General features: G+C 46.0%; 1 long non-coding RNA gene across 12 annotated transcripts; it reads right to left on the bottom strand.

The window, feature by feature from the left end:
• Window positions 1–12,600: 12,600 nt before the first annotated feature.
• Window positions 12,601–17,954, bottom strand: LOC109749126 (uncharacterized). 12 transcript variants are annotated; one of them, XR_012183004.1, is made up of 12 exons: window positions 17,704–17,930; window positions 17,395–17,631; window positions 17,273–17,309; window positions 16,575–16,658; window positions 16,082–16,162; window positions 15,095–15,716; window positions 14,773–15,004; window positions 14,318–14,562; window positions 14,149–14,188; window positions 13,799–13,985; window positions 13,201–13,699; window positions 12,601–13,109 (listed from the first exon to the last, which is right to left on the bottom strand). It is a non-coding gene; the product is annotated as an uncharacterized lncRNA (long non-coding RNA). The 12 variants fall into 12 exon arrangements; XR_012183003.1 differs by having other exon boundaries at window positions 13,799–13,982; XR_012182997.1 differs by having other exon boundaries at window positions 13,799–13,982; window positions 15,095–15,579; window positions 17,704–17,904.
• Window positions 17,955–18,646: the final 692 nt, after the last annotated feature.

Here is an 18,646-nt window from a genome sequence, read left to right as displayed (position 1 = left end):
CACATCTTCCACGTCATACCGCAATGAGGTATTGTCGCTGCTTGTTGTCATGCATCGTCTTCATGCCTCATCCACCCAAATTTGGGCATAGGAGAGACAAGGAAGCGAAGAGTGCAGCCCAAGCTACCGAACACAGGTACGTCCTGCCAGTTTATCTCCGAAATGATGCCCGCAAGAGGAGAAACAACACATAGTGACATCATCTGATCTGGAAAACCGGATCAAGGGTTTTCCCCGGAGAACTCGCGGAGAGAGCCACGAGTTGCAGCACCGCCACCCTCAACAGGGGTCACAATTCCCTATGACATTGCTATCGTCGCCCTGACCACAGTCAGGCTAGCTTTCGCGAGTAACACGCGACCCTAACCATAAGTGTATGGTCCACCTGACACACCACTGATGCCACTGCAGTCCTTGCCACTAGGCGTCACATCAGCAACCACAACGATCGTCGGGACGGTGCACTGCCACACCACCATATGGGGGAGCAGGGACCGTCACACCACTAGGAGAGGAAGCACATATTTTTGCACCACATGGACCGTTGCACCACCGAGAAGGAGCTCAGTCGTTGGGGAAGATTGTTGCCACACCACCTTGAAGGGAACACACTACATGTGATGGAGCATGCCGTCCATGGCACGGACTTAGCCCGACTGCCTCCCTCGACGGCGGCGAGGAGGAACGGAGGAGAAGTGGATAGCGGTGATAGTTGTAGACCGGGTCACCCACGAGAGCGATGCGGGGGTCATTTTCGTACCACCATCCCCCCCCCCCCCCGGTAAGAACGGAAGATAATTAAGACGATCCCTTCTTGCAAGCTTTCTTCTCACTAGATGTGTTGGAAATATGCCCTAGAGGCAATAATAAAATGATTATTATTATATTTCCTTGTTCATGATAATTGTCTATTGTTCATGCTATAATTGTGTTATCCGGAAATCGTAATACATGTGTGAATACATAGACCACAACATGTCCCTTGTGAGCCTCTAGTTGACTAGCTCGTTGATCAACAGATAGTCATGGTTTCCTGACTATGGACATTGGATGTCATTGATAACGGGATCACATCATTAGGAGAATGATGTGATGGACAAGACCCAATCCTAAGCATAGCACAAAATATCGTGTAGTTCGTTTGCTAGAGCTTTTCCAATGGCAAGTATCATTTCATTAGACCATGAGATCGTGCAACTCCCGGATGCCGTAGGAGTGCTTTGGGTGTACCAAACGTCACAACGTAACTGGGTGACTATAAAGGTGCACTACGGGTATCTCCTAAAGTGTCTGTTGGGTTGGCATGGATCGAGACTGGGATTTGTCACTCCGTATGACGGAGAGGTATCTCTGGGCCCACTCGGTAATGCATCATCATAATGAGCTCAATGTGACCAAGTGTCTGGTCACGGGATCATGCATTATGGTACGAGTAAAGTGACTTGCCGGTAACGAGATTGAACGAGGTATTGGGATACCGACGATCGAATCTCGGGCAAGTAACGTACCGATTGACAAAGGGAATTGTATACGGGATTGATTGAATCCTCGACATCATGGTTCATCCGATGAGATCATCGTGGAACATGTGGGAGCCAACATGGGTATCCAGATCCCACTGTTGGTTATTAACCGGAGAGGCGTCTCGGTCATGTCTGCATGTCTCCCGAACCCGTAGGGTCTACACACTTAAGGTTCGGTGACGCTAGGGTTGTAGAGATATTAGTATGCGGAAACCCGAAAGTTGTTCGGAGTCCCGGATGAGATCTCGGACGTCACGAGGAGTTCCGGAATGGTCTGGAGGTGAAGAATTATATATAGGAAGTCCAGTTTTGGCCACCGGGAAAGTTTCGGGGGTTATCGGTATTGTACCGGGACCACCAGAAGGGTCCCGGGGGTCCACCGGGTGGGGCCACCTATCCCGGAGGGCCCCATGGGCTGAAGTGGGAGGGGAACCAGCCCCTGGTGGGCTGGTGCACCCCCATGGGCCTCCCCCTGCGCCTAGGGTTGGAAACCCTGGGGGTGGGGGCCGCCCCACCTGACTTGGGGGGAAAGTTTCCCCCCCCCCCATGGCCGCCGCCCCCCATGTAGATGGGATCCCAGGGCCGGCGCCCCCCAGGGGGCCTATATAAATGGAAGGGGGAGGGAGGGCAGCAGTACCCTAGCCCCTGGCGCCTCCCTCTCCCTCCCGTGACACCTCTCCCTCCCGCTTGCGCTTGGCGAAGCCCTGCCAGGATCCCCGCTACTTCCACCACCACGCCGTCGTGCTGCTGGATCTCCATCAACCTCTCCTTCCCCCTTGCTGGATCAAGAAGGAGGAGACGTCGCTGCTCTGTACGTGTGTTGAACGCGGAGGTGCCGTCCGTTCGGCACTCGGTCATCGGTGATTTGGATCACGACGAGTACGACTCCATCAACCCCGTTCACTTGAACGCTTCCGCTCGCGATCTACAAGGGTATGTAGATGCACTCCTTTCCCCTCGTTGCTAGTAAACTTCATAGATGGATCTTGGTGAAGCGTAGAAAATTTTAAAATTCTGCTACGATTCCCAACAGTGGCATCATGAGCCAGGCCTATGCGTAGTTACTATGCACGAGTAGAACACAAAGCAGTTGTGGGCGTAGATGTTGTCAATTTTTCTTGCCACTACTAGTCTTATCTTGTTTCGGTGGTATTGTGGGATGAAGCGGCCCGGACCGACCTTACACGTACGCTTACGTGAGACAGGTTCCACCGACTGACATGCACTAGTTGCATAAGGTGGCTAGCGGGTGTCTGTCTCTCCCACTTTAGTCAGAACGGATTCGATGAAAAGGGTCCTTATGAAGGGTAAATAGAAATTGGCATATCACGTTGTGGTTTTACGTAGGTAAGAAACGTTCTTGCTAGAAACCTATAGAAGCCACGTAAAAACTTGCAACAACAATTAGAGGACGTCTAACTTGTTTTTGCAGCATATGCCTTGTGATGTGATATGGCCAAAAGGATGTGATGAATGAGATATATGTGATGTATGAGATTGATCATGTTTTTGTAATAGGAATCACGACTTGCATGTCGATGAGTATGACAACCGGCAGGAGCCATAGGAGTTGTCTTTATTTTTTGTATGACCTGCGTGTCATTGAATAACGCCATGTAAATTACTTTACTTTATTGCTAAACACGTTAGCCATAGAAGTAGAAGTAATCGTTGGCGTGACAACTTCATGAGGACACGATGATGGAGATCATGATGATGGAGATCATGATAATGGAGATCATGGTGTCATGCCGGTGACGAAGATGATCATGGCGCCCCAAAGATGGAGATCAAAGGAGCAAAATGATATTGGCCATATCATGTCACTATTTGATTGCATGTGATGTTTATCATGTTTTACATCTTATTTGCTTAGTACGACGGTAGTAAGTAAGATGATCCCTTATAATAATTTCAAGAAAGTGTTCCCCCTAACTGTTCACCGTTGCGAAGGTTCGTTGTTTCGAAGCACCACGTGATGATTGGGTGTGATAGATTCTAACGTTCGCATACAACGGGTGTTGACGAGCCTAGCATGTACATACATGGCCTCGGAACACACGCAATACACTTAGGTTGACTTAACGAGCCTAGCATGTACAGACATGGCCTCGGAACACGGAAGACCGAAAGGTCGAGCATGAGTCGTATAGAAGATACGATCAACATGGAGATGTTCACCGATCTTGACTAGTCCGTCTCACGTGATGATCGGACACGGCCTAGTTAACTCGGATCATGTTTCACTTAGATGACTAGAGGGATGTCTATTTGAGTGGGAGTTCATTGAATAATTTGATTAGATGAACTTAATTATCATGAACTTAGTCTAAAATCTTTACAATATGTCTTGTAGATCAAATGGCCCACGTTGCCCTCAACTTCAACGCGTTCCTAGAGAAAACCAAGCTGAAAGATGATGGAAACAACTATACGGACTGGGTCCGGAACCTGAGGATCATCCTCATAGCTGCCAAGAAAGATTATGTCCTAGAAGCACCGCTAGGTGAAGCACCCATCCCAGAGAACCAAGACGTTATGAACGCTTGGCAATCACGTGCTGATGATTACTCCCTCGTTCAGTGCGGCATGCTTTACAGCTTAGAACCGGGGCTCCAAAAGCGTTTTGAGAAACATGGAGCATATGAGATGTTCGAAGAGCTGAAAATGGTTTTCCAAGCTCATGCCCGGGTCGAGAGATATGAAGTCTCCGACAAGTTCTTCAGTTGTAAAATGGAGGAAAATAGTTCTGTCAGTGAGCACATACTTAGAATGTCTGGGTTACACAACCGCTTGTCTCAGCTGGGAGTTAATCTCCCGGATGACGCGGTCATTGACAGAATCCTTCAGTCGCTTCCACCAAGCTACAAGAGCTTTGTGATGAACTTCAATATGCAGGGGATGGAAAAGACCATTCCTGAGGTATATTCAATGCTGAAATCAGCGGAGGTGGAGATCAAAAAGGAACATCAAGTGTTGATGGTGAATAAAACCACTAAGTTCAAGAAAGTCAAGGGTAAGAAGAACTTCAAGAAGGACGGCAAGGGAGTTGCCGCGCCCGGTAAGCCAGTTGCCGGGAAGAAGTCAAAGAATGGACCCAAGCCTGAGACTGAGTGCTTTTATTGCAAGGGAAGTGGTCACTTGAAGCGGAACTGCCCCAAATACTTAGCGGACAAGAAGGCCGGCAACACCAAAGGTATATGTGATATACATGTGTACCTTACCAGTACTCGTAGTAGCTCCTGGGTATTTGATACCGGTGCGGTCGCTCATATTTATAACTCAAAACAGGAGCTGCGGAATAAGCGGAGACTGGCGAAGGACGAGGTGACGATGCGCGTCGGGAATGGTTCCAAGGTCGATGCGATCACCGTCGGCACGCTGCCTCTACATTTACCTACGGGATTAGTTTTAAACCTCAATAATTGTTATTTAGTGCCAGCTTTGAGCCTTAACATTGTATCAGGATCTCGTTTAATTTGAGATGGCTACTTATTTAAATCCGAGAATAATGGTTGTTCTATTTATATGAGAGATATGTTTTATGGCCATGCCCCGCTGGTCAATGGTTTATTCTTAATGAATCTCGAACGTGATGTTACACATATTCATAGTGTGAATACCAAAAGATGTAAAGTTGATAACGATGGTCCCACATACTTGTGGCACTGCCGCCTTGGTCACATTGGTGTCAAACGCATGAAGAAGCTCCATGCAGATGGACTTTTGGAGTCTCTTGATTACGAATCATTTGACACGTGCGAACCATGCCTCATGGGTAAGATGACCAAGACTCCGTTCTCCGGAACAATGGAGCGAGCAACCAACTTATTGGAAATCATACATACTGATGTGTGCGGTCCAATGAGTGTTGAGGCTCACGGTGGCTATCGTTATGTGCTCACTCTCACTGATGACTTAAGTAGATATGGGTATGTCTACCTAATGAAACACAAGTCTGAAACCTTTGAAAAGTTCAAGGAATTTCAGAGTGAGGTTGAGAATCAATGTGACAGGAAAATAAAGTTCTTACGATCAGATCGTGGGGAAGAATATTTAAGTCACGAATTTGGTACGCACTTAAGGAAATGTGGAATCGTTTCACAACTCACGCCGCCTGGAACACCTCAGCAAAATAGTGTGTCCGAACGTCGTAATCACACTCTATTGGATATGGTGCGATCTATGATGTCTCTTACCGATCTACCGCTCTCATTTTGGAGCTATGCTTTAGAGACTGCCGCATTCACTTTAAATAGGGCTCCGTCGAAATCCGTTGAGACGACACCGTATGAATTATGGTTTGGGAAGAAACCTAAGCTGTCGTTTCTAAAAGTTTGAGGATGCGATGCTTATGTCAAGAAACTTCAACCTGAAAAGCTCGAACCCAAGTTGGAAAAATGCGTCTTCATAGGATACCCTAAGGAAACCATTGGGTATACCTTCTACCTCAGATCCGAAGGCAAAATCTTTGTTGCCAAGAACGGGTCCTTTCTGGAGAAAGAGTTTCTCTCGAAAGAAGTGAGTGGGAGGAAAGTGGAACTTGATGAGGTGATAGTCACCCCTTCCGAACCGGAAAGTAGCGCAGCGCGGGAAGATGTTCCTGTGGTGCCTACACCAACTGGGGAGGAAGTTAATGATGATGATCATGAAGCTTTGGATCAAGTTACTGCTGAACTTCGTAGGTCCACAAGGACACGTTCCGCACCAGAGTGGTACGGCAACCCTGTCCTGGAAATCATGTTGTTAGACAACGGTGATCCTTCGAACTATGAAGAAGCGATGGCAGGCCCGGATTCCAACAAATGGCTTGAAGCCATGCAATCCGAGATAGGATCCATGTATGAAAATGAAGTATGGACTTTGACTGACTTGCCCGATGATCGGCGAGCCATAGAAAATAAATGGATCTTTAAGAAGAAGACATACGCGGATGGTAACGTGACCATCTATAAGGCTCGACTTGTCGCTAAAGGGTTATCGACAAGTTCAAGGGGTTGACTACGATGTGACTTTCTCACCCGTAGCGAAGCTGAAGTCCGTCCGAATCATGTTAGCAATTGCCGCATTCTATGATTATGAGATATGGCAAATGGACGTCAAAACGGCATTCCTTAACGGCTTCTTAAGGAAGAATTGTATATGATGCAGCCGGAAGGTTTTGTCGATCCTAAGAATGCTAACAAGGTATGCAAGTTCCAGCGCTCCATCTATGGGCTGGTGCAAGCATCTCGGAGTTGGAACATTCGATTTGATGAGATGATCAAAGCGTTTGGGTTTACACAGACTTATAGAGAAGCCTGTGTTTACAAGAAAGTGAGTGGGAGCTCTGTAGCATTTCTCTTATTATATGTGGATGACATACTATTGATGGGAAATGATATAGAATTCTTGGAAAGTATAAAGGCCTACTTGAATAAGTGTTTTTCAATGAAGGACCTTGGAGAAGCTGCTTATATATTAGGCATCAAGATCTATAGAGATAGATCAAGACGCCTCATTGGTCTTTCACAGAGTACGTACCTTGACAAGATATTGAAGAAGTTCAATATGGATCAGTCCAAGAAGGGGTTCTTGCCTGTATTGCAAGGTGTGCAATTGAGCACGGCTCAATGCCCGACCACGGCAGAAGATAGAGAAAAGATGAGTGGCATCCCCTATGCCTCGGCCATAGGGTCTATTATGTATGCCATGCTGTGTACCAGACCTGATGTAAACCTTGCCGTAAGTTTGGTAGGAAGGTACCAAAGTAATCCCGGCATGGAACACTGGACAGCGGTCAAGAATATCCTGAAGTACCTAAAGAGGACTAAGGATATGTTTCTCATTTATGGAGATGACGAAGAGCTCGTCGTAAAGGGTTACGTCGACGCTAGCTTCGACACAGATCTGGAAGACTCTAAGTCACAAACCGGATACGTGTATATTTTGAATGGAGGGGCAGTAAGCTGGTGCAGTTGCAAGCAAAGCGTCGTGGCGGGATCTACATGTGAAGCGGAGTACATGGCGGCCTCAGAGGCAGCGCAAGAAGCAATCTGGATGAAGGAGTTCATTACCGACCTAGGGGTGATTCCCAATGCGTCGGGCCCGATGACTCTCTTCTGTGACAACACTGGAGCTATTGCCCTTGCCAAGGAGCCCAGGTTTCACAGGAAGACCAGACATATCAAGCGACGCTTCAACTCCATTCGTGAAAGTGTTCAAAATGGAGACATAGATATTTGTAAAGTACATACAGACCTGAATGTAGCAGATCCGTTGACTAAACCTCTCCCTAGAGCAAAACATGATCAACACCAGAACTCTATGGGTGTTCGATTCATCACAATGTAACTAGATTATTGACTCTAGTGCAAGTGGGAGACTGTTGGAAATATGCCCTAGAGGCAATAATAAAATGGTTATTATTATATTTCCTTGTTCATGATAATTGTCTATTGTTCATGCTATAATTGTGTTATCCGGAAATCGTAATACATGTGTGAATACATAGACCACAACATGTCCCTAGTGAGCCTCTAGTTGACTATCTCGTTGATCAACAGATAGTCATGGTTTCCTGACTATGGACATTGGATGTCATTGATAACGGGATCACATCATTAGGAGAATGATGTGATGGACAAGACCCAATCCTAAGCATAGCACAAAAGATCGTGTAGTTCGTTTGCTAGAGCTTTTCCAATGTCAAGTATCATTTCCTTAGACCATGAGATCGTGCAACTCCCGGATGCCATAGGAGTGCTTTGAGTGTACCAAACGTCACAACGTAACTGGGTGACTATAAAGGTGCACTACGGGTATCTCTGAAAGTGTCTGTTGGGTTGGCATGGATCGAGATTGGGATTTGTCACTCCGTATGACGGTGAGGTATCTCTGGGCCCACTCGGTAATGCATCATCATAATGAGCTCAATGTGACCAAGTGTCTGGTCACGGGATCATGCATTACGGTACGAGTAAAGTGACTTGCCGGTAACGAGATTGAACGAGGTATTGGGATACCGACGATCGAATCTCGGGCAAGTAACATACCGATTGACAAAGGGAATTGTATACGGGATTGATTGAATCCTCGACATCGTGGTTCATCCGATGAGATCATCATGGAACATGTGGGAACCAACATGGGTATCCAGATCCCGCTATTGGTTATTGACCGGAGAGGCGTCTCGGTCATGTCTGCATGTCTCCCGAACCCGTAGGGTCTACACACTTAAGGTTCGGTGATGCTAGGGTTGTAGAGATATTAGTATGCGGAAACCCGAAAATTGTTCGGAGTCCCGGATGAGATCCCGGACGTCACGAGGAGTTCCGGAATGGTCTGGAGGTGAAGAATTATATATAGGAAGTCCAGTTTCGGCCACCGGGAAAGTTTCGGGGGTTATCGGTATTGTACCGGGACCACCGGAAGGGTCCCGGGGGTCCACCGGGTGGGGCCACCTACCCCGGAGGGCCCCATGGGCTGAAGTGGGAGGGGAACCAGCCCCTGGTGGGCTGGTGCGCCCCCCATGGGCCTCCCCCTGCGCCTAGGGTTGGAAACCCTGGGGGTGGGGGCGCCCCACCTAACATGGGGGGGAAGTTTCCCCCCCTTGGCCGCCGCCCCCCATGTAGATGGGATCCCAGGGCCGGCGCCCCCCCAGGGGGCCTATATAAAGGGAAGGGGGAGGGAGGGCAGCAGTACCCTAGCCCCTGGCGCCTCCCTCTCCCTCCCGTGACACCTCTCCCTCCCGCTTGCGCTTGGCGAAGCCCTGCCGGAATCCCCGCTACTTCCACCACCACGCCGTCGTGCTGCTGGATCTCCATCAACCTCTCCTTCCCCCTTGCTGGATCAAGAAGGAGGAGACGTCGTTGCTCCGTACGTGTGTTGAACGCGGAGGTGCCGTCCGTTCGGCACTCGGTCATCAGTGATTTGGATCACGACGAGTACGACTCCATCAACCCCGTTCACTTGAACGCTTCCGCTCGCGATCTACAAGGGTATGTAGATGCACTCCTTTCCCCTCGTTGCTAGTAAACTCCATAGATGGATCTTGGTGAAGCGTAGAAAATTTTAAAATTCTGCTACGATTCCCAACAAGATGACCCGTTGCGCCAATGGCCCAAAGGCCGAGTGTAAGCCAAATAGTGAAAGAGTGAGCATATATCTCTTTTATCATGGCTGTCTCAAAAGAATACTACACAGCAGTCTAAGCAGCAAATTATTGATAGTTAAATGCACAAGATGGTCTTAGGGGATTACATAAGATCCAAAAGTATGATAAACATAGAAGTCTTGATAGGCATTTATACTAATATTAAGTTATATAACAAGGAGCTCTTGCAACTTGCTTATATTGAGTAGACGATCAGGCGCAGTCCCTTGGAAGTGCATTTGAAGCCGAAAGCATACGCTTTCCCTTTTTTCATCTGTGCCTGATGGAAGAAGTCGCTCCAGTCTTTAGTGATGGTGGCCCTTTTGTCAACACCCTTGATAAAGCGTATTGCAGACTAAGGCATAGCCTAGTGGTGGGAAGGGGCTGATGCATTCCTACCCACCCAGGTTCAAGACATGGTACTTGCAATTTGGGTTTGTTGCACCAATTATACTGTAGGGGGTTCCCTTACAGTCTTTCTGTCAAAAAAAGAGCGTGTTGTGACAGCGGTAGTTCTATCTCCAGTAGTGATTGGCAGTTCACCATGGTCAACATACATGTGTGGGAAAAGGGAACCAGTAGAAAAGGGAATGCTAAAGTACTGAAAATAACAGTAAAGGTTAGTTATTGTATGAATAGGACAGAGCAACTACAAAGGATTACCATTCTTTTGCCGTGTGTTGCAAATGTCTCTGTCATGTGGCACACATAGTAGCGATCGGGCGTGGTGGTGCTGCAGATGATCTTTCGCAGTCTACGAACATTATGGTTGTAGAGCGTAACTGTGTTGCCCCACATAATGCGGTGACTAAACTCATCTAAGTAGTGGATGCAAGGCTCACCTATGTTAAATTATATAAAGTTATATCGTTTAGTAGTTGTTGCGAGAGTTGTTGGAATGAGAAGAGTAATGTAGCCCTTACCATGGAGAATGTACTTTCCAGGCTTTAGATGGATTTTCTTGCCTTTGAACTTTCGGATTGAGCTTGCTTTGCGTGGGCGATGAATATACTCAAAAGCTGGCATGACTCATTGCGCCAATGGCGCAAAAAGCATCGGTCAGACGAGTCTTCAAACCATGTGTATGTGCTAGTTTAAGAGGTATACTTTTATCTCATTATATGGTATCATGACAGATGCAAAGGAAGTAATGACATTACTGATAATAGCATACATTGGTTTGACAAAGCAAGTTGTAGTAGGATCAGTCTAAAGACATAAAAAATTGAACACTGATTAGATCATAAGCAAATATAAACTTAGTGCTGATACATAGTGTTTTAAGAGAACCTAGTGCTGATCTGCAACAAAGGGAAAAACATCCAACGGATACAGGAAGATATTTCTTTCTGCACTGCTGCCCCAAAAGCACACCTCATGATGGTCTTACCAGCAAACAACCAATAGACATACGTACAGGATGATCTTAGGTGGCTTACATACGATCCAAAAGGATGCTAAATATAGAAGTCTTGGTAGGTACTTATACTAATATTGAGTTATAAAGCAAAGGGCTTTTGCGATCTGTTTATATAGGATAGGATAGACAATCATGTGCAACCCTTTTGATGTGCACTTGAAGGCGAAGGCATAGGCATGGCCTTTCTTCATCTTTGCCTTACGAAAAAGCTGCTCCAGTTTTTAGTGATAGTAGCCCTGTTGTCAACACCCTTTATAAAACGGGACGTGACACTGGTAGTTCCGTCTCCAGTGCTTATTGGCAGCTCACCATGATCAGTATCCATGTGTGGGAAGAGGCTGTTCTTAGAAAAGTGTGTCCTAAAATACTACAGATGGGGATAAAGGTTATTCAGCATGTGATTTGTCAGCATATTATTGCATAAGACATAACAAAGTATCTGTGAGAGATTACCATCCTTTTGCCCAAGAAAGAGTTCTCCCAACAAAAATGAAAAGGTAAAAAAAAGACATCTTGCGACACCATTAGCTTTCAAGGCCCTCGATATAACATGTTGATACTGGGTTTTTCTTTAGAAAAATTCTTATCCCCACATTCCAATTCCCACGAATCATTCAAGTAATCTCGGACTCATAAAATTAGAAATGTTGAGATAATAAAAATAGCAGAGTAACACAACACTTGCAGGGTGAAGAGGAGCTCATCTAGAGCTTAGGCCCTCTGCCCGCCATGTAGGTGCCGGAGATGAGTCCTAACACCGCTCTGAATAAAATGTAGGGCGACAAGCAAAGGGTAGATCTAGCATGAGGACAAGCAGAGAGCACGATCAAGGGATCACACCTGCTGCAAATTCCATCATAAAAGGCGACCCTCTACTCAGTTTCTTTAGATACAGGTTCTGATCAAAGTTAATACGCAGACCATCTGAAACCATTAGTTTCAGCCTACTCGAATTACAAAATTGACACATGAATAATACCTCTCACAAATATATATGCATTAGTCAGATCCACCGACTAAAAAATTTACAAAACTCTCAAACATAAGACCGCGTCTGGTCTTGTAACTTGCTCTCACTATCTAAAACATAAAAATGTATATAGAATGTGTCTATATCTCTAGCATTACTCAATCCGGAATACTCTGCTTATATGATTGGTCCCTTTTGCGCTATGTTTTCGGGAAAGGATTGGTCATGGCTCTTCATGCCGCTCTCTCGCCCTTGCCAATCGGGAACAGCCCACCCTCATCCATTCATTCACGTAGCCCTCAAATAAACCCACCCTCAGTTTGCTAACCCTACAGGCTCACGACCCCACCCTTCATACTCCCTTGAAGCGGCAGCGAATGTGAAAATTAGCGGACGGTTGACCAGCCGCCACCAGACAAAATTTCACTGTTGTAACTTTATCGGGCGGTCAAAAATGTCTGGCGCGCGCAACGCCCTCAGAACGGCGGGTAGTCTACAACGATTTCTATGTTCGATGTACCAAAGTTGCAAACGAGCATGAGTTGACCAGTCATTGGGGGCAGACACCACACATGAAAACATAATCTAATCAACATACATGGATTTCGACAAACCAAAACCTAACCTCCTTTTATTTTTTCCACACAAACCTACCAGGACTCCTAGATCCACATTGAACCCGCCGCACCACACTGGCGCAAACTTGTACGCCACTAATCTTAACACAAACACCTTTTTTAGTCTAGGATTTCACCGCTGAGTTTAGCGGTTACTAAGGGTAACAGCTTTAAGCATCTTCGGAACGCATCAGTCCTCAACTCTTGCTCGCTTTGCTGCGCGTCTCTCACCATCGACGCCGCTGATGGATCCATCAGCAACCTTGGTCCTTAACTCGGAGTAGCTTCCTGTCTTGGACCAGTTATCACCGCCGGCGTAGCTCTGATTTTCTGGATCATAGGTACCCACCTCTTCCACGGTTGAAGAACGGGACTGGACTTGTGACTCATCTTCGCAACCTTCATCTGCCATCGATACACCATCAGCCCTCCCGTACACGGTATCCTGCATTCAGGAGTGGATAGTTTATAGATCTGTACCCTTTGGGTTGCAAATGAGCAAGAGGAAGGGCAGTCAAAACAAGAGCGGCACGTACCTCAATCACCGACCTGCACGAAAGCCGCATGCCCTGGAGCACTGCCGCCAGCGACATGATCATCAGATGGCAAGAACTGAAGATGCAGGTCGTGCTCATCGCTGACTGCAAGGGCACTCGAGCTAGAGCAGGAAGACACATGGCTAACAGAGCCCCCGCCTGAATCAGGTGTAGACATCTCTTGTTTGGCTGAATTTTGTCTTCCAATGCAATCACATTCCATCTCGCATGGCGGCTATTGGTGTCAGTTTATCCATTGCTATCTTCAAGATGTCCATTGCACACTCATAGTCATAGGCCTCTGTATTTGCATCTCCAGCCTCACCACTTCGAGTGCATGTGTGTGAAGATTTGAGTGCCTAAAGGTTATTGAATTCACTGAAATGCTATCCTTCTGAAGGTGTGATAAGTGGGTGGACAATACATCTCTTGCATCCTTTGTCCAACGTTTCAGAATATGTTTTGCTGGTATCTGGTATATGCCGAGGAAATCAAGGACCTACAAAACCCATTGCTGGTATTCTTAATTGTCTCATTTAACAAAAAAGAAATAGTTCTTGCAAGGAATGTGTTATCATCAGAATGAAATCTTTGTTACCTTAACTGCATGGCAGCAGAGCAAGAATGTGTGCTCGAAATTAGCACACTCACATATCAGTTCCCTCCCTTCCTCAACAACTTCCACTTTGTACACACCCCGCACCACTTTTCATGTTTCTCTGGATGGTATCGTCGCACGAAATAGATTTTCCCTTTACTGACCTCCTCTACTTTGTACTGCCCTGCTTCATACATAATTTCACCAAACTTTTCAAACATGGCTCGTGTGTACATATCGCTAGCATGCAACTCCAGTGGTGTGTTCATTTTCATTACGCGCATTAGTTTCATGATACAACAGCAGGAAGTGAGGATATAGGAACATCATATGTTATTTAAAAAACTTACTATCTTTGTACGTCTCTCTTCATAGTTCTCACTTGCTTCCCTATCAAAAAGAAGTCGCATGTACAACAGTGTGTCAAACTTATTCATTTCTCTTTTCATTGACGCTAAATGTTATGTCCGATACATCAGCCAATTGGGTATGTGATGGTCCATTGAAAACAGTGCTTACCGAGCAGGAGCAGCCACATAGTATCTCCTGCATGCATTTATCCTTTCAACATTAAGCCTGCTCTTGCCGTACGTTATTCCAAACCCAGTGTCCCTAGAATACAGATTGTAATAGACATATGCTTCTCCAAGTGAATTAAAGTGGCTTCCTACCGCAGGAACTACATATCTTCTCAATGTTTTTTCAAGGCACTCATTCTGCCAGCAAATGGGGGACGTTCATCAGGTGCATGCCCAACACGCACCCTGCATAATTTAGAAATATGTAATTGAGAAACGTGTTTCAATAAGTATATTCAGAAAATACAAAAAAAAATGCACTTAAACTATGATTGCCTGCCATGTTTACCGCGAACCACAACATAGATCAATATGGTTCAGAGAATAAAAATATTATATAGTTCACTCAAATTTAAGGTATGCTCGAACTACAAATACAGTGCCACATCCGTATACCTCTTGGTCCAGCCAGGCGGCTGAGGATCGTCCTTGCCCATCGATTGCTCTGAGTTCGGCGCCGACAGGGCCATCCCATTGCAAGCGATGTTCAAATATAGTTGTACTGTCAGGTGTCGGCGCCGCATCACCCACATCACAAATGCTGGATTCGGCGGGCGTGTGTACCACAGCTTGCTTGGCTTCACTGCGCAGTAAAGAGCCGCCGGCGGCGAGATCCGGCAAGGGAAACCTGTGGAAAAGATGCGAGCACACTCATAAGCTTCCTATATAGTTACAGCGGCCGACACCGGAAATAAAAAGGGGTTGCAGCAAAACATACCTGTGAACCGGATCTGCTAGGAACTGGAATCCGTCACCTCCCGCCTCCCACCTCCCGCCGCCGCCATCACCATAGCTCCTAGCTTCTCGCCTCGTGCAGTGCCCGAATGGATAGATTTGCCTTTTTTTCTCAGCGTCGCCGGCAAGGTTGGATCCACAATGTTGTGCACCCTTATCTGTTTATTAGGAAGACGACGTTTGCGCGCCGGGCTGCAACTGATGGTAGTCGTTGTGTACCGCAAGAAGAGATTTGTACCAACGGAACACGTGCATGATGGACCGCTAACCCACCGTCATCTCACACGAAGCCGGCTCCGTACGCCACTGTAGGATTGGGCATATCCATCGTGTCTCTATACGATCACATTCAGTGCAAGCTAGAACGTGTCGCTGTCCCATTGGTACCCGAACCGGGAGCAGACAAGCTCGTCCATGCCATCGCCGCTCTCGCACAATATGCCTTCTTTGTCTTCTGTGCTGCTTCACCTAATAAAAATATGTAATTTCAGTCCAGATTAATTTCATGGGGTACTGAATCATTTAAGGAAACTTTCAGGAAGAGAAGACACATATTCCAGTTCAGCTTCTTCTTCCTATAATGTTATTATTTCGAAAGTGTGTTCCTGATCAACAAAACAGTAATCATATGTTATAGTACATGGCAGTGCCAGAGTTCCAAAAGAAAAACACATACATCCCATTATCGTGCAAATCCTACAATGGAAAAAATGTATTCAGTAGCATGTTTCTGACAGCATAAGCATTTCTGACATGTTTTTATTTGGAAGCAGATGTAGCAGAAGGTAATTAACTGAAGAAGTATGAAAAAAAGGTGTGATTACGCATTCCAAGACTAAAAGGTAATTAACTGAAGAAGTACGAAAAAAGGAAACTACCACAACAAAAAAGAGAACTAATATCAGAATGATCCCTACCCCTCCAACACTGAAGGCTTCGTTGTATTATGCAGAGCAAACTGGACACTCACCCTTCTGATAATAGAGACTATCCTCTAGGAGGCACTCCGCTTTGGAAGTGGCACTGATGTATGGAAGAGAAGTGCAATGATCTGCAGCAGAAAATGCACAGGATAAATAAAATTTTATGAGCTCAATTTCATTGTATAGAGAATACTTTTAACTGCTCAGTTATATATAACTATAAACCAGTCACACTAATTATAATTGTTCATATTAGCAATCTACACCTAGAAAAAAATTAAACCCCATCATTATTGTCCAAACCCATTGGTTCCTCATTTGATTTTTAAGATCAAAGCATGGAATGATTATTCTTCATATTAGTATATGATAACGCCAAGCCAATAAACAATTTAAGAAACCATCATCTTCTCCAGACCCATAGCTTCCTTCTCTTACTTTGAAAATTAAATCATGGATTACAACCATCATTGTCTGAACCCAACATGTACAGTACAAAAAAAATTAAGGAGATGATAAGAGGCAGGGAAGAGATATCACCATTGCAAGGCACCATCTTGAGCTCAGTGATGGCGTCAATGTCACGTGCTCCTTGCTGAGGTTATAAACTGTCAACCAAATAAACTAAATGCTACATGTTACTGCACTTAATCACATTTGAGTGCCAAAAGACAGTTGAAACCAATTTAAAAACTGAATACAAAAGGGAACTAAAATCAATTGAAAAATGACATTTTGGAGGAGGTAGTTAGATTAATGATACTTGCTACTGAACCATGAGACCTGCTATGAAATCAAGGGTGTGAATTGTCTCATTTCGTACATTCAGGCCATTGAACATTGCAAAAAAAAAAACTTGATTTATCGAGCAAAACATAGGGGGGGGGGGGGGGGGGGCAGTTTTGGAATCCAGCCGCTTGCATCCCTGATCCTCATGTTGTTATTTACAGATGTAATTCACACTATTCAGTACCCGTCCAAACTTTCAGCTCCAACAGAACAACCAGATCACCCTGCATCATTGGCCAAACTGCATGCTTGCTACTGAAAATTTGAGTTCCTCAAACAAAAGGAATCATCCAAGAGTGATCAAACGAAGAATGGTGTACTCTTATAGACAGAAGAAATGCATGGCTGAAAAAAGAAAGAACTAAGAACGCAATAGAACAGCTAAATAGTAATTAAGTATGCACATGTATACTTGCAATCTAGGCAGATTAGGGGGAGAGAGAGCTCACCTTGTTCTTAGTCTTCCTCTTGTATTCTTCATCCGATCTACACACATAAATCAAAAAATTAAAATCGCATTATCAACGAACCAGGGAAATCAAAAGGCAAAAAATAGGGGAGAGGGAGATGCCGGAGCTGTAGATGTGCAGTCTAGGTTGGGGATGGGGCACGACGACTCGTGAGCAGTGGTAGGCAGTGATGGCCGACTCCCTCCCCAGCCCCCTGCTCCTCAACACCCACCATGAAACCACACCAGACCTGCTCTCCTATTGGGGCGACTTGTGCCCGATCCAGAATCATGGTACATCCAGAACGTGGGGAGGTGACGTCCACAGGGAAGAGAAAGAGGCAAATGGACGTCGTGTGGCTGGAGGAGAGGCATCGAACGGGGCTGAAACGTACGGAGACACCGAAGGCAACAGGTGACGGGAATACGCACCTTTTGTGCTGGTCATGTCGATGGAGAGGAGCCAACGCTTTATGGACCTGAGGCGCCATCATCAACCGGCCGTGATCGCCGTCCCCTGCACCGGCCAGTCCATGGCGCTAGGGTCTGCCGCCGCCGCCACCGCCGCCGCCGCAGCGCTAGGGTTTGCCGCCGCCAGCCCCGGATTTGGTTGGAACGGGAGAGACGAGAGAGACATGGGCGTGGTGGTGTTAACTCCCTCTCTCTCTCATCCATCAAACCCCACGTTCGATGCCCTGACACCCACGACCGCTCAGCCCACCCCTTTTCCACCCAGCACACACGCGACGCACACACTGCACGGCTGGGTCCGCGCGCAAGGGTGGCCCAGACGTCATCCAGTCGCGAAGCCACGGCGTGCAAATAAACTAACGGTCAGATGTTTGACAGCAAGGTAAAAAGGAGATGAATTTGACAGCAAGGCAGAACGAAGGAGCCGGATTCATCTCACAACGCAAATGCCTCAGCTATGCGGGTAGCATAGAGAGGTTTATATGTTCAATTACAAATAACACAAGAATAATCTGCCCCCAAAAAAAGTTCTACTCAGCACCATGTCTGTGCCACACAAGAAGCTAAACATTTAACACACTTATCACCGCTAATTCAAGATTTACTAACTCCAAATAAAAGTTATAACTGATTTGATCGATTTTGACTATGAAGCGGGCATGAGGGCTGAGCCGCTTGCAACCCTAATTGCCTTTGTCGATATTAACATTTGGAGCATGCGTCGCATATAATAATTTTGCGTACTAGCTCATTCAGATTTATAAGGCCTATTAGTCTTGACTTGAGTCAAACTGTTTTAAATTTGATTGAGTTTGCAGGAAAAGAATATCAAAATCTACACTAACCGAGAGGCCTGTGAATGTATAGGTAGTAATTACACCACCGTTATCTGTTCATTTACTAA

This window comes from Aegilops tauschii, chromosome 5 (assembly GCF_002575655.3).
Source record: "Aegilops tauschii subsp. strangulata cultivar AL8/78 chromosome 5, Aet v6.0, whole genome shotgun sequence".
Classification (NCBI taxonomy): Eukaryota; Viridiplantae; Streptophyta; class Magnoliopsida; order Poales; family Poaceae; genus Aegilops; species Aegilops tauschii.
This window is presented reverse-complemented; position numbering and strand designations above follow the sequence as displayed.